The sequence below is a fragment of the Dipodomys merriami genome, unplaced genomic scaffold, assembly GCF_024711535.1.
Source record: "Dipodomys merriami isolate MVZ:Mamm:240054 unplaced genomic scaffold, mDipMer1.0.p SCAF_332, whole genome shotgun sequence".
NCBI lineage: Eukaryota > Metazoa > Chordata > Mammalia > Rodentia > Heteromyidae > Dipodomys > Dipodomys merriami.
In genome coordinates, this window is record NW_027204849.1 from 591,969 (window position 1) to 607,288 (window position 15,320).

The 15,320-nt window shown below is 37.3% G+C and overlaps 1 long non-coding RNA gene across 1 annotated transcript; it reads right to left on the minus strand.

Annotated features, from left to right (window-relative positions):
- Positions 1–1,614: 1,614 nt before the first annotated feature.
- On the minus strand, positions 1,615–15,092 carry LOC138803076 (uncharacterized). Its single transcript, XR_011364855.1, has 3 exons — positions 14,605–15,092; positions 2,725–2,949; positions 1,615–1,999 (listed from the first exon to the last, which is right to left on the minus strand). It is a non-coding gene; the product is annotated as an uncharacterized lncRNA (long non-coding RNA).
- Between the last annotated feature and the right edge of the window lie 228 nt (positions 15,093–15,320).

Consider the following 15,320-nt stretch of genomic DNA (forward strand, 5'->3'; position numbering starts at 1 on the left):
GGCCTGAACCACCAGTTCCTGGCTGCAAATATGGCTTTGAAAATTCTATTTAGTAAGTGACATGCCATTAGTATTCTATGTCTTATTATTGTGAAATGACTTGTCCGGTCATGTGTCTTTTATGCTCATTGACTTAATAGGGATAGTTTCTAGGAATTTCATGCAGTTTGAAACTCAGTGATTAATGAATGTCACAGGGAAGACATGGGCCAATGGCACTGTGTCTGTGGACAGCACCACTGGAAATGACACATTGTTTGCTGTTACCTGGACAATGCAAAAACCACAAATTATTCTCCAAGATCCCAAAGGAAAAGAATATGATACTTCAGATTTCAAAGAACATAAGCAAAATAGTCGAACTTCCCATCTTCGAATACCGGGCATTGCAGAGGTAATTCTATTCGTTCATTTTCACTTTGTTTTTATTAAGTACTACTTTATAAATATGATTTTGTCCTGTATATTGTCAATATTAAAATTAAAACAGGTCATCTGCCATATGAATGAATGGAATATGTAATAATTCACATTCATATTGTTTACTAGTATGTAAAATCAGCTTTCAAATTACTATTAGAGCTAGGGTGTAGTTTGGAAAAAGACAATTATCCAGTATAGATGAAACCCATTTCCATCCTCAAAATTATACACACTCATATATATATATATATACATACAGATAAACTACATGCATACAACAACACACATATGTACGTGTATATGTATACTTGCACATATATGCATATACATATATATGTACATGTGTATGTATATATACATACACTTTTCATATTTTAGTCAGTTTATATCCCAAGGAGAGAGATTGTTTATTTTGTTCCTCATTCTTAGGCGCTGCCCCTGAGCTCCTTTTTTTCATTGTAATTGAAATGAACCAGGGTAGATGTTAACAAAACATGTGACAACCTATTTTATACTGCACCCAATAGTATGAATACAATTTGGAAACATAGAAGTTGAATACATAATTATATACTTGACTCTTCCATAGTACATAAAATTTTCCATGATTGCCACATGGAATGTACAAAAACATGTGACTTGTTTCAATTTTAATGCTACTTACCATTTACAACATAGCCGGGTATGTACAGAGACTTGTTCTGTCGTCTTAAACTATGTCTAGCAGTGTGATTTCTTGCCTGGACAAGGAATTTTAAACTGTATCTACCTCTTCCATTGCAGTTCATAAAATATCTGGAGTAGATACCATCATTTTTGACAGTATCAGCACCTTTAGGTTCAAATGTAATAGTTATCCAATAAATGCAAATGGCTACTGTTTCTCTCCTGGAACAGTAATGATATCAGCAGTTTGGGAGACAGCACAGCACATATGAACACTGGAATTAGACTCCATTCCAACCTAGGCTTAGCCACATGCTAATCTTTTGACATTGAATTAAGTCTGTGATTTATGTATTTAACTGACAATAGCTGCTATTTTTTATAAAAGCAACTTATCAAACTAACACTAACACTAAGAATACTGGAGGAGGATTGTATTCATCTATTCCATGAGAAAAATAAAATTTTTCTTGAGGTTGAAAGATAAACGTGTTTTATTTTACTTTGTCAGACTCAGTAAAATTTTTATAAACATTATAACTTTGAAATATGTAGTATAAACATATATATCCTATGACTTCATCATAGAATACTCCAGATGTTTTCAGTCTAATGTAATTTGAAGAGGATGCTAGTTATCTGCACCATTGTCCACGAGTTCCAATACTAATTGCTATCCACCTTCTTATTCGATAGTGATTTCTATATTGATTTCCACCATAAGTATACACTCTTCCCAGACTTTTGCATGAACAGTTCCTGGGTTTATGTGTTGTGCTGTATTTTGACTCCTGTAAGCCGCTGCCGTTACTGGAAGTATGGAAGGATTTCTTGCTCCAGTGATCATTGTGACTGATAGCAATTGAGGTTGGGCTTGATTTTTTAAAAATCTATAAGTCCAAGTACCTGTCTGGAAAAAAAAGAAAAGAAAAAGCAAAATCTCATTCAAAGCCTTTTTAATATTACTCTTTCCACCCAGTGGCAGTGGTTCAGACCTGTAATCCTAGCTCCTATGGAGACTGAATGTGAGGATTGCAGTTTGAAGCCAGCCAGGGCAGGAAAATCTGTAATAAATTTTAATTTCCAATTAAATCAGAAAAAAAAGGAAGGATTGATACCATGGATCAAGTAGAACAGTGCCAGTTTTCAGCAAAAAAGGAGCTCAGGGGCAGCGCCTAAGAATGAGGAACAAAATAAACAATCTCTCTCCTTGGGATATAAACTGACTAAAATATGAAAAGTGTATGTATATATACATACACATGTACATATATATGTATATGCATATATGTGCAAGTATACATATACACGTACATATGTGTGTTGTTGTATGCATGTAGTTTATCTGTATGTATATATATATATATATATGAGTGTGTATAATTTTGAGGATGGAAATGGGTTTCATCTATACTGGATAATTGTCTTTTTCCAAACTACACCCTAGCTCTAATAGTAATTTGAAAGCTGATTTTACATACTAGTAAACAATATGAATGTGAATTATTACATATTCCATTCATTCATATGGCAGATGACCTGTTTTAATTTTAATATTGACAATATACAGGACAAAATCATATTTATAAAGTAGTAATTAATAAAAACAAAGTGAAAATGAACGAATAGAATTACCTCTGCAATGCCCGGTATTCGAAGATGGGAAGTTCGACTATTTTGCTTATGTTCTTTGAAATCTGAAGTATCATATTCTTTTCCTTTGGGATCTTGGAGAATAATTTGTGGTTTTTGCATTGTCCAGGTAACAGCAAACAATGTGTCATTTCCAGTGGTGCTGTCCACAGACACAGTGCCATTGGCCCATGTCTTCCCTGTGACATTCAAGGCTTTGCTTTCCAACTGTTACATCAGTAAAAGGAAACACATAAAAACAATGTGTTATTTATTTTGACAATCTGTGGGCTTGAACTCAGGGACACAAACTTGTTAGGCAGGTGCTCTGACCCTGCACTACACTTCCAGTATTGGTTTGTTTTTGTTTCTTGGGATTGGGGGGCTTGATCTCTAGGTCTGGATGCTCTGCCACTTCTGGTTTTCTGGTGGTTAATTTTCAATAAGAGTCTCATGGAGCTTGGCGCCGGAGGCTCAAGCCTGTAATCCTAGCTACACAGGAAGCTGAGATCTGAGGATTGTGGTTCAAAGCCAGCCAGCAGGAAAGACCATGGGACTCCTATCTCCAATAAACCACTAGAAAAACCAGAAGTGGAGCTGTAGCTCAAGTGGTAGAGCGCTCACCTTGAGCTGAAGAGCTGAGGGACAGTGCCCAGGCCCAGAGTTCAAGCATAACAACCTACAAAAAAAAAAAAGAGTGTCATGTAATTTCCTGGTCTGGCTTGCTTTGAACTGTGATCCTCATATCTCAGCCTGCTGAAGATGACAGGCAAAATACATATGTCTAATTGGCTTCAATTCCAAGTTTGGCACTTACTATATGACTACACAAACCATTTTGTTTCTTTCATTTCTATGATAAGAGTAAAATTCCTTGCTCTTGACTATATGCTAAAATTAAAATAGTTTCTATTGTACTGACAAACTCTGGGGCTTATACGTAGATTATTATTTAAAGTTCCTGACAATAGCTTTCTTTCTATTAGCTTAACTAGCGGAAAAATATTACGAGTTTGGCCTTTTAATTATTCAATAAAGGAATGATTACTAATACTAATGCATAATTAAATCATAAAACGAAACTGATTGAATACTGGCAGTTTGGATCAGTTTTATACAAATGATGAATACTTTGGGAAGTTGTTATTGTCTGAGAATTTATATGTGCAAAGGTGGAAATAGTTATCAAAATAAAAATGCATGAGTAATAAAAGTTTTCTCTTACCTGGATGTTCTGAATGAGTTTTTCATCTTCTGTTACATAGGGGTTAATTGTAATGACAATGCCTTCATATGCATTGTCAGGTAACTTTATCATTGAGCATTTTACCTCTGACAAGAGATGCAGAGCTAGACATAGAATCCCACTCAGACTGAACATCATTTCTGCCCAGGCTACAATTATATAGAAATGCAAGGAGGGTATTTATATATCTGCCTATTAGTTTAAGAATTTGAATCAAGACCAAACTATTTGCATATATTTGATATGGTAAAATACACTAAAATGTCTAGGTGAACGTCCTTATTCATTCTAAAGATGTAGTTATGAAGTAGCAATAGGGATTATGCTAAACATCCTTAGCATACTCAATGTAGATAGTCAAGCTCATAGTAGTGACTGGTTATCCTTGTTACTATCAAATGTGACCTCAGGATCTCCTTACAGAAAAGCTCATCAGGGACAGGGAAGAAGTAGTAGTGAATTAAGGGCTTAATTTTATTTATATATCTTTAATTTTATTTTATTGTAAAGGTGATGTATAGAGGGGTCAAAGCTGAGGTTCAGTGGGAAAAGTTTTAGCTTCTGTGATTAGTACTTGTTTATTTCAGCTTTCAAATAACATTGAATGCTTAAGTTCTTTCATAACTTGGGAACTTAATATACTTCAGATAAGTTTTCTTTCATTCTTTTAATTTTTTTGATTGAATATAAATGGTTCGTAGCTTGATCTTGTTGTACAATGGTATTGTGAGCTGGTTCTAAAGTTAGAAAAATACAAACCCTACTCTTTCTTGCTTTGGTCACTTAATACTCATGGGATTTTTTTTTGTAAGAGTTATGTAGTTAATTTTTAGGCTTTTTCTTTTGTTATCCTATTAAAATAATTTGTACTTATAGAAGCTCTAAATCTGTTGATCAGATCTACAAGGTTCTCATACAAGCTCTTAATTAATATTATACCTTAGTAGTAAGCATTATTAAGTATACAATCAATACAAGCTTGTTTTTCACTTTGATAATTAAAGTTTCCATTTTAATTCTTTTGTTTTGTCATCATGTAAATACAAACTCCCAATGTTTTATGGCAAGTCCCCGTGTATGCCTAAGACTACAGGTAGAACTGTGTGGCACACTGAAACCATAGGCTTTTTGGAATGCTCTCCCATTTTTTTCTTGCTGTGCCCTTGCAGCTCCAGCCTAAGAACAGCCTCATCTGTAAAAATGTACTAAGCCATCCACATGAAAAGTAATATATATTTCCTTTGAACTTGTTTGTGCCTAACATCTGCATTGCTCTTGTAATTTACTATTGTATTACTAGTACTTGGGAGCCTTGTGCTGCTAGGTAAACTACTGCTTGAGTCATCCTCCCAGTCCTTTTTACTTTAGCTGTCTTTCAGAGAGGGTCTTACAATGTGACTCCAGCCAGGCTTGCACTGCAGTCCTCCTACCCACAGCCCCTGTGTCGCTATCATTATGGGTGTGAGTCCCCACATCCAGTCTTGCTTTTGTTATTATTCATATGCATAGTAGCTTGTCTCCTTTCTTGGAGGGAGAATTTTTTTTCTGAGTTTAATCTTTCTCAATCCTAGTTTCCTTAACTATAAAATGAGGAAATAATAACTAGAAGGACTGTTGGGCAGATTAAATATAAGAACAAGGAGAAAATACTTGTAAATGCTGGTGCATATTAGACTCACAATGAATGCTTATTGAGGATGGAGAAAACTCAAACTGTGTAATTCCTTAGAAAGTCTAACTCACAGTTCAGCCAGGAAACCTGTATTTGAAAGGGGTAAGATGGTTTAATTTTTTGAGTTCCAAGTATATTTTAGATATGAGACCCTTGTCCGTTGTATGGCTAGTAAAGATCTTCTCCCAATCGGTGGGCTTTCTATTGATCTTGCTAGCTATGTCATTTGCCCTGCAGAAGCTCTGCAACCGTATGCAATCCCATTTGTCCAACCTTTCTTTGATTTGTTGTGCTTCCGGGTCTCTATTCAGAAAATTTCGGCCTGAGCCAAGGAGACCTAAGGTTTCTCCTATTCCATCCTGTAATGTTTTCAGAGTGTCTGCTTTGAGTTCAAGGTCTTTGATCCATTTGGAGTTGATTCTGGTGCAGGGTGATATATAAGGATCTAGCTTTAGTTTTCTACATGTAGTTAACCAATTTTGCCAGCACCATTTACTGAAGAGGCTGTCTTTCTTCCATTCTATTGTTTTAGCTTCCTTATCGAAGATTAGATGGCTATAGGTCTGTAGGTTCATTTCTGGGTTTTCAATTCTATTCCATTGGTCCTGAGGTCTGTTCTTATGCCAATACCAAGCTGTTTTGATTACTATGGCTTTATAGTAGAGTTTGAAATTTGGTATTGATATTCCTCCAGCAGTGTTCTTTCCATTGAGGAGCGTTTTTGCTATTCGGGGTCTTTTATTATTCCATATGAATTTTTGGATTGCCTCTTCTATTTCCTTGAAGAATGAGGGTGGAATTTTGATAGGTATCGCGTTGAATTTGTAGATAGCCTTGGGAAGTATTGCCATTTTCACGATGTTAATCTTTCCAATCCAGGAGCATGGGAGGTTTTGCCATTTTTTAAGTTCTGTGTTGATTTCCTTATTCAAGATTTTAAAGTTTTCATCATAGAGGTCCTTCACTTCTTTGGTTAAGTTAATTCCTAGGTATTTTATTTTTTGTGGGGCTATTACAAATGGAGTTGCTTTCCTAATTTCAGCCACACTTTTCTCATTGTTGGCATATAGAAAAGCCATTGATTTTTGGGGGTTAATTTTATAACCTGCTACTTTGCCAAAGTTTTGAATCAGCTTGAGTAATTTGGGAGTGGAGTCTATGGGATTCTTTAAATACAAGATCATGTCATCTGCAAAGAGGGAGAGTTTTATTTCTTCTTTCCCTATTTGGATCCCCTTTATGTCAACAAATCCTCAAAGAAACAACTGCCCAATAAATAAGTGGGTGAAAGACTTAAAGAGAAGCTTCTCTGAAGAAGAAAGAAGGATGGCCAATAGACACATGAAGAAATGTTCAACATCCCTAGCCATAAAAGAAATGCAAATCAAAACAACATTGAGATATCACCTCACTCCAGTTAGAACAGCAAAAATCAAGAACTCTAACAACAACAGATGCTGGAGGGGATGTGGACAGAAAGGAACCTTACTTCATTGTTGGTGGGAATGTAAACTTGTTCAACCACTTTGGAAAGCAGTATGGAGGTTCCTCAAAAGACTTCAAGATCTCCCCTATGACCCAGCAATGCCACTTTTGGGCATTTACCCAAATGTTTACAAACAAGACCACACTAAAGCTACCAGCACAACTATGTTTATTGCAGCATTATTTACCATAGCTAAGATATGGAACCAACCCAGATGCCCCTCAGTAGATGAATGGATCAAGAAAATGTGGTATATATACACAATGGAATTCTATGCCTCCATCAGAAAGAATGACATTTCCCCATTTGTTAGGAAATGGAAAGGTTTGGAAAAAATTATATTAAGTGAAGTAAGCCAGGCCCAAAGAAGCATAGGTCCCATGGTTTCCCTTATTTGCAATATCTAGTATAGGTATGAGTCAAGCGGAAAAGGTCAGATAATGTGATGTTAGGAAAATGAACCCTTAAATATGTATTTTAATGTTTTCGTTTCTTTCATGCATGTGTTTCTAACGCATTTATAAGATTATTTCTTTGTTGCTTTGTATGTCCCTCCCCCACAGTGTAACCCCCGCTTTCACTATATTTGATGTCAGTATAACATGTGGAGGAGATGGGGACAAACAAGTCGTTTAAGGATTCAGGTGGACCTGTTGCAACAATGAGAAGTACAAAATGTCATGTCAAAACCAGCTTTACAATGTCGGTGTGTGGGGGGGGAGGGGGGTATAATTGGGTGGGGGGAGGGGGGAGGCTGGGAAGGGAGGTGAAGGGTAAACAAAGGAGGAGGCTGCAATGCTTGGTAAGAAATATATGCATTATCCTGCCCATGTAATTGTAGCCCCTCTGTACAGTATGTTCTCAAATAAAATAAAATAATATTAAAAAAAAAAAAGAAAGGGGTAAGATGGGCTCAATGGAAGGGTGGGCAGATGAATGAAGAGAGGATGGGAAGAATACAGTCACAAGTGTCAAAACAAATCCTCCAAACTTGTGCAAAGTGAGGGAAGGTAGCCTGTTGAGAGGGAAGGGTGAGAACATTGAAAGGAGGCTGACACTGATCAGTATGCATTGTGTCCATAAACTGCTTTGCTGAATGGAAACTCCTTTGTACAATTATTTAAAGATGATAAAATGCATATTAAAATACATGTTCAGTGTTTTCCCTTGTTTCTTTTATATGGAAAAAATATGAATGCATTTAGGTGCCCCATCCAATGCTCTACTCTTGAGCAAGTACAGGATGATTATATATAACATTACTGATGGAGAAATTAAAATCACTTCTATAGATTAGAATAATAGAAAAAAAGAAGAAAACAACAACAATACAAGGTAGGGGTAAAACAATTCAATAGGAAAGTTATAATCTCTTCACTAGAGGGCCAAAATTTGGTAAGAGTTTATGGTGTAGGGATTCAGGAAGGCTTTGGGAGAAGGCCATTCTTTAGGAGACTGAGAAATGGAGAGCTTATACTTTCCAAAAAGGAAACCTTTGGTATGGAAACTCAGGACATTCTGACTGGGGTAAGGTGGAATCTCAGTGTTGTTTGGATTTGCATTCCTTTTATGGCCAGGGATGTTGCTTATCTAATTTGTGGAATGGAAAGGAAGAACTAATGCAACAATGTAGTCACTAGGCACTATGTTGGAGATGAACTTTACAACTGGGAGGGTGGGATGGGAATGAGAAGTTATAAGGGGGGGGAAAGTAAGTAAGGGAGGGGTAACAGTGATTTAAAAATGTACTGATTGCGTTCCTTATGTAACTGTAACCCCCTGTTCATCACCTGTACAATAAATTCAAATTTAAATTTAAATTAAGAAAAACCAGAGAACATTCTGCTTCAGAGCTTACATTTTTTTTAAAATCATACTCTATTTCCACCCTTTCCCTTTTTTTCTTCTTAGCAATGCCAGAAATCAATCCCAGAGCCTTATGCACGCTAGATAAGTACTTTCCCTGAGCCATACCCCAGCCATACCCCAGCCCTCCGGCTGTTTTCAAACATATGCCACAAATAATACTTTTGAAAACGATGATCAGAGAGTATAGGCTTGAAAAATACTTGGAAAGTAGCTTCTTTGATAAACAGTAGTCATCAATAGAAGAGTCTAGAGAAAGTGAATTGTTGAGATTTAGGATAGGAACACATGGCCTTGCACTTACTAAACAAGTGATTTAACACTTGAGCCAGGCTTCTAGACTATTACCATTAATTTTGTATTACTCAAAAGAATCTCTATCTTGTTTCAAGATAAGTCATTTGAAATTGGATCTTAAATTGAAGTGGACAAAAACTGTAAAAATCATATTGTCACAACATTCTAGAATGTAGTCTTCAACTAAGTTCCCTTACATGTATGTGTGTCCTTTTCTTTTCTATTCCTTTCTTTCCTTTTTCTTTTTCTTTTCTGTTTTCTTTCTTCCTTCATAGCTTCCTTCCTTCCTTCCTTCCTTCCTTCCACTTGTGGAGCTTTAACTCAGGGTACTATACCTGAGCTCTTTTGCTCAAGGCTGGAGCTCCACCACTTTGAGACACAGCTCTACTTCCAGTTTTTGAGTGGTTAATTGGAGATTAAGAATCTCACAGGTCAGGGCTGGGAAGCTGGCTCAGTGATAGGGCGCTTGCCCTGCATGCTTGAGGCCCTGGGTTCGATTCCTCAGCACCACATGAGCAAAAAGAAAAAAAAACCGGAAGTGGTGCTATGGCTCAAGTGGTAGAGGGCTAGCCTTGAGCTGAAGAGCTGAGGGACAGCGCCCAGGCCCATAGTTCAGGCCCCAAGACTGGACCTCCCCCCCCCCCCCGCAAAAAAAAGAATCTCACAGGCAGTTTTCTGCTCAGGCTGCCTTCCAACAGCCACCCAAAGATCTCATCCTCCCAAGTAGCAAGGATTACAGGCACAAGCCACTAGTACTGGGATTTAAGTGGTTCTTATTGAAATCATTACTTCATTTCTCCCTGGATCATCTTCCCAAAAGAAGTTACTAGATGAAAAGATATAATATTAGAAGCATGCAAGTATTGTCGCCACAGACCATTGATTTATATAGTTAAATTGTATTCTGAAAAGCAAAATAAAAACACGTGATCTAAACAAGGAAATATTCAGAGCTTACCTGTGGATATGGTTCACTAATTCAGAGATTTATGAGCTAATACACCCACTGATACAATCACCCTTAAATGTCATAGTTAATTCCTTAGAGATTATACTGGAACTATCTATTACATAATCTTGCAACTAACAAAAATAGTGAACTGTCATAGCATCTTCATTTCCTTGTTGGCACTCTCTTAGAATTCGCTTTATTACTTCTCTCTTTGCTTTCTTTTGTTTCTTTGTCTTTTCTATTTTGCTACTGGGGTTCCAACCTAGGACACTGCACTTGCTAGGCAAGCCATTGCCACTGAGATACATTGCAGCCATGGTTGGTCTTCTGATGTCTCTTCATACCATATTAACCTTTCACCTATGATTTCTTTCTTACTGCTGCTTTTTATCTCATAACCTTTGGAAGGTCACTGTATTTGCTGCCAGTAAACAAGCCCGAAATTTGATAATATTGTCTTCAGTTTTCTTATCTATTTAGTTACTCATTCACAAAAATACTGTAATAAACATTAGCACTGTGTCAAATGCTCTTTCTTCAAGGTACTGTTAAATGACCTTTTATGTTAGTAATTATCTTAATTGATTTTTCTGTTGCTTTTTACACATCCTTAAACATTATTTCAATTCACATAATGCTATCCTCAACCTTTTATTCTTGCTGTACTGGGGTTTCAACTAAGGACTTCATGTTTGCTACGCAAGCAGTCTACAACTTGAGCCAGACCTCTAGCCTCCTTTGCTTTGGGGTTTATTTTATTTTGTTTTTATTTTATTGTCAAAGTGATGTAGAGAGGGGTTGTAGTTGCATATGTAGTGAGTACATTTCTTGTCTAACTTGTTACCCCCTCCCTCATATTTCTCCCTCTATCCCTCCCTCCCAATCTCCCCATCCCATGCTTTTGGTTTTATAAGGTCCCTTGCTTTTGGCCAAGTAGGCCTTGGGCCTTAATGTCTAAGCTCCTTTCAGAGGAGCTAAAAAGCCAAAACCACCTTGAGAATCATTTTATTTGTATCTTTTAGTATTTAACATTTGATGGTGATACCAAAAAATGTAGTGGATTAAATTGTGTCTTTTTCAGCTGATGACAGATTGCCCTACTTTTCATGTTCATCTAAAAATCAGCCCTTCAGACTCCGAGTCTCTATTATTTTGAATCGTTCCCCTTTCCTTTCTCCTTCCCCTTCCTCTTCTCTTCCCCTTGTCTTTCTATTCCTAAATAATTGCTATGGTAGTAATACTGAATAGATACCTAAATAGTCTAAATCATTTCTAAATACTTGTTGTGGTAATTGCAATTACCCCAAAGTATAGTAGATAGTAAGGGATATAATTTTTTCCATAGCCTGTTGCCCTTAGGACCTAGTTTTGAATATCAGGTTTCTTCATCCACAAACATCTGATAATTAGAATATCTAAGAGGAAGAGAGGAAATTCAGCCATGAAATAGGGCTGATATGAAGGTAGGAAAAAAAGAATCATGAGCTCAAGTAGGGAACATATCTGAAATTGGAGAAAATTCTTCTAAGATAGGCAGAGATCAAGAAAGAAAATACACGGGAGTTTCTGTTTGTTTCAATAAGGCACCTATTGATTGTTACAAGTGAGAGGTGTTGCCAGAGATCTTCATAAAAGTGGAAGAAATCTTTTCAAAGTGGCTATGGAAATGAGAAAGGGAGTTGAGAAATATCAAGTACAATTTTTATCAAGATCCTCTAAGGGGTTCACTTACCTTGGAAACTGTATTTGTTGTGATGGGAATTCGTTTTGTAATTTTCTTGGACAATCTAGGAAATGTCACAGGAGCCAAAGATACTTGGCTGGATCATTCTGCACAGGAGATTTAGTAACTTAATGATGTTGGGGGAATTCAACTCTTGGGCACTTGCGGTTGAAGTGACTGACTTTGCTGGCCATTTTTGGTAGAAAGAATATATAAATGGAGGGTATAAAAGATTAGAGGGGACAAGAGAACAACCTTTGCTAAGGGAACATATGAAGGACCAGCAAGAATGGGATAGGAGGGGAGTTTTAAAGAGTAGAAGGAGGAAGCAGCCCAGAAAATGACTAGGGCTGGCTGAGTATTATCAAATACAAGACACTTAAAGAATACTCACGGAGCAGAGAATAGGAGAGAGACAGACAGACAGACAACAGACAGACAGAGACAGACAGACAGAGACAGACAGACAGACAGAGACAGAGACAGAGAGAGAGAGAGAGAGAGAGAGAGAGAGAGAGAGAGAGAGAATGAGAGGGCATTATGGTACAAATGGAATCATGAAACTTTTCATTAAGTGGGCTACTTTTTGCCAGGGTGTGGGGATGTGTATGTGTGTATGATTGAGTAGCTGGCCTGGCTTTGAAATCAGGGCCTTGCACTTGAGCTTTTTTTTTTTTTTTTCTGTCTGTCATGGGCCTGGAATTCTGGGCCTGGGCAATATCCTTGAGTTCTTCAGCTCAAAGCCATTGCTCTACCACTTGAGCCACAGTGCCACTTCCTGTTTCCTGGTGGTTAATTGTAGATAATTGTAAGAGAAGAGTTTCATGGACTTTTCTGCCCCAGCTGGCTTTGAACTGTGATTCTCGGATCTCAGCTTCCTGAGTAGCTACAATTACAGGTTTGAGCCACTGGTGCTTGGCATCTTGAGCTTTTTCTGATCAAGGCTAGTACCCTGCCACTTGAGCCACCACTCTACTTCTGGCTTTTTTTTTGTAGATAATTGGAGATGAGACTCATGGACTTTCTTGTCTAGGCTAGCTTTGAATCACAATATTTAGAACTCTGCCTTTTGAATAGCTAGGCTTACTGGTATTTGGCACTAACATGGTCTATTCTGCCTTTTTGCTGGTGAATTGAAGATAGGGGTTTCACAGACTTTATTGCATGTACTGAATTAGAGCTGTGATCCTCTGCTCTTGGCCTCTTGAATAGCAAGGATTCTATGCATGAGGCATGATCCACTGTTGCCTGGGTAGGGGTGTGTGTGTGTGTGTGTGTGTGTGTGTGTGTGTGTGTGTGTGTGTGTGTGTGTGTGTGTGTGTGTGTGTGTGTGTGTGTGTTCCAGGAATTTTCCATTTTCAATTGTTAATATAAAATTAAATTATTGAAAGACTTGGAAAAAATTATATTAAGTGAAGCAAGCCAGCCCAAAGAAACATAGGTCCCATGGTTTCCCTTATTTGCAATAACTAGTATATGTCTGAGACAAGCAGAAATGGTCAGATAAGTTGATGTTAGGTGAAATGAACCCCAAATAGGTACTCAAATGTTTTTTCTTTCATGCGATCGTTTCTAACATTTATAAGAGGATTTCTTTGTTGCTTTGTATGTCCCTCTCCCACGGCATAACCCCTGCTTTCACTGTATTTGATGTTGGTATAATTTGTGGAGGGGAAGGGAAAAAACAAATTGTTTAAATAGGGATATAGGTAGACCCATTGCAACAATGAAATGTATAAGATGCTATGTCGAAAACAAACTTTACAACTTTGGCGGGGGGGGGGGGGTGGCGGGGGGAGGATGGTAAGATGGGAAGGGTAAACAAAGGAGGAGGCAACAATGCTTGATAAGAAATGTACTCATTATCTTGCCTATGTAATTGTAACCCCTCTGTACGGTATTTTCACAATTTAAAATTTTTAATTTTTAATGAGTAAGTCTTTGCCTGTAATTTCAAGCTGTTTATTAATCTCAAACTGTTGCTTTATCTTGCACATTGAAAGGTTTCTTGGTCCCTTATAGCAAAGACAAATACATAAGAATTGTTAAGTAAGAGAAAGAATGTTGAATTCATCTATACATGGTTCTAAGCCTGCCTTCATACTGGCTATGAAGCTTGGTTGATTTGTATAACAGCTGGGCAGCTCATTTTCCTTGCCTCTTAAATAGATTACTACTACTTATTTAAGATTAGTAGAAACATGGAATGCATTATATAGGCTTGTACATATAGTCAGTCAATAAAACGGGTAGATATGCCATTTGTAGATAATCTTTAGGAAAGAATAGCCTTTGTTGCCATAAACAAGTGATATTTTTTCAAGTTCTGGAATAATGTCACAGACCTTTTGTCAGAAAACTGAGTCTCTGCAGTATGCTTCCATAATGAATAATGGTGTTCCCAAGCTTTCAATACAGAATTTTTACATATTCCTTCTGAATCACTTCTCAGAATTAGAACCAAGAAGAATAACTTACTATGTTTTCTAAAAGTTAGAGTCTCTCAAACTGCTAAGAGACGTGAGCATAAAAAAAGAAAATTGAAATGAAACACTGTAAGTGATCAACTTTGAGCCAAAGTGTCGTACATTTCAGGATAACCAGGTAGAATTCCTGAAAGATGAAAACTTGCCTCACTTACTTCACACTGTAGTTCAGAACGTGCGTGGACAGGTGCCTCCTCTCCTCAACTTCCTTCCAGGGATTCTCATGTGAAAGTCAGGTTCTTTCCATTGATCTGGGTCCTGCCACCTGTCCCAGCTTCAATTCATCCCACCCTTTCTCTAATCAGTCAGTTTTCTTGGTCCAATCAAGCTGCTCACACCTCCAGCCTGTGACCAGGTCTTGGGGTTTCCATGGGTTCTTTTGTGATTCATGTTGTGTCTGCTCAGATGTCACAACAGTGAAGTCTTCCCTGACTATTCCACATAAAACAGTAACTCACATCTCTTTTGCTTAGTCATTCTCCATACCCTACAACCCTTTATTCTAATTGAATGATCTTCTTAGCAACTTTTTTTTTCTTAGCAACTCTTTGATATGCTTTACACTTACATGTTTTTTTACTGTGAAAGTTTACAGGAAGGCAGAACCAAATGGTAAAGTTTTATGCCACAAAACTGAAGCCACATTGTTACGCAATCATGGCCCCAAGAAATCAGGAAAGGTAATAGCTAATCCCCAATACAACCGTGGTATTTGGCACAATATGGAACTTCCTTGTGCTGTTTGTTAGTTTTACAAGGAAATTAATCTTGAAATGATGAATTGACTTTTTGTTTTCTTCCTGATTTCCCCAGATGTTTGTCTACAACAAAAACCTACTTCCTGCCAGTCTTGGTGGGTTATGCCTGTAAT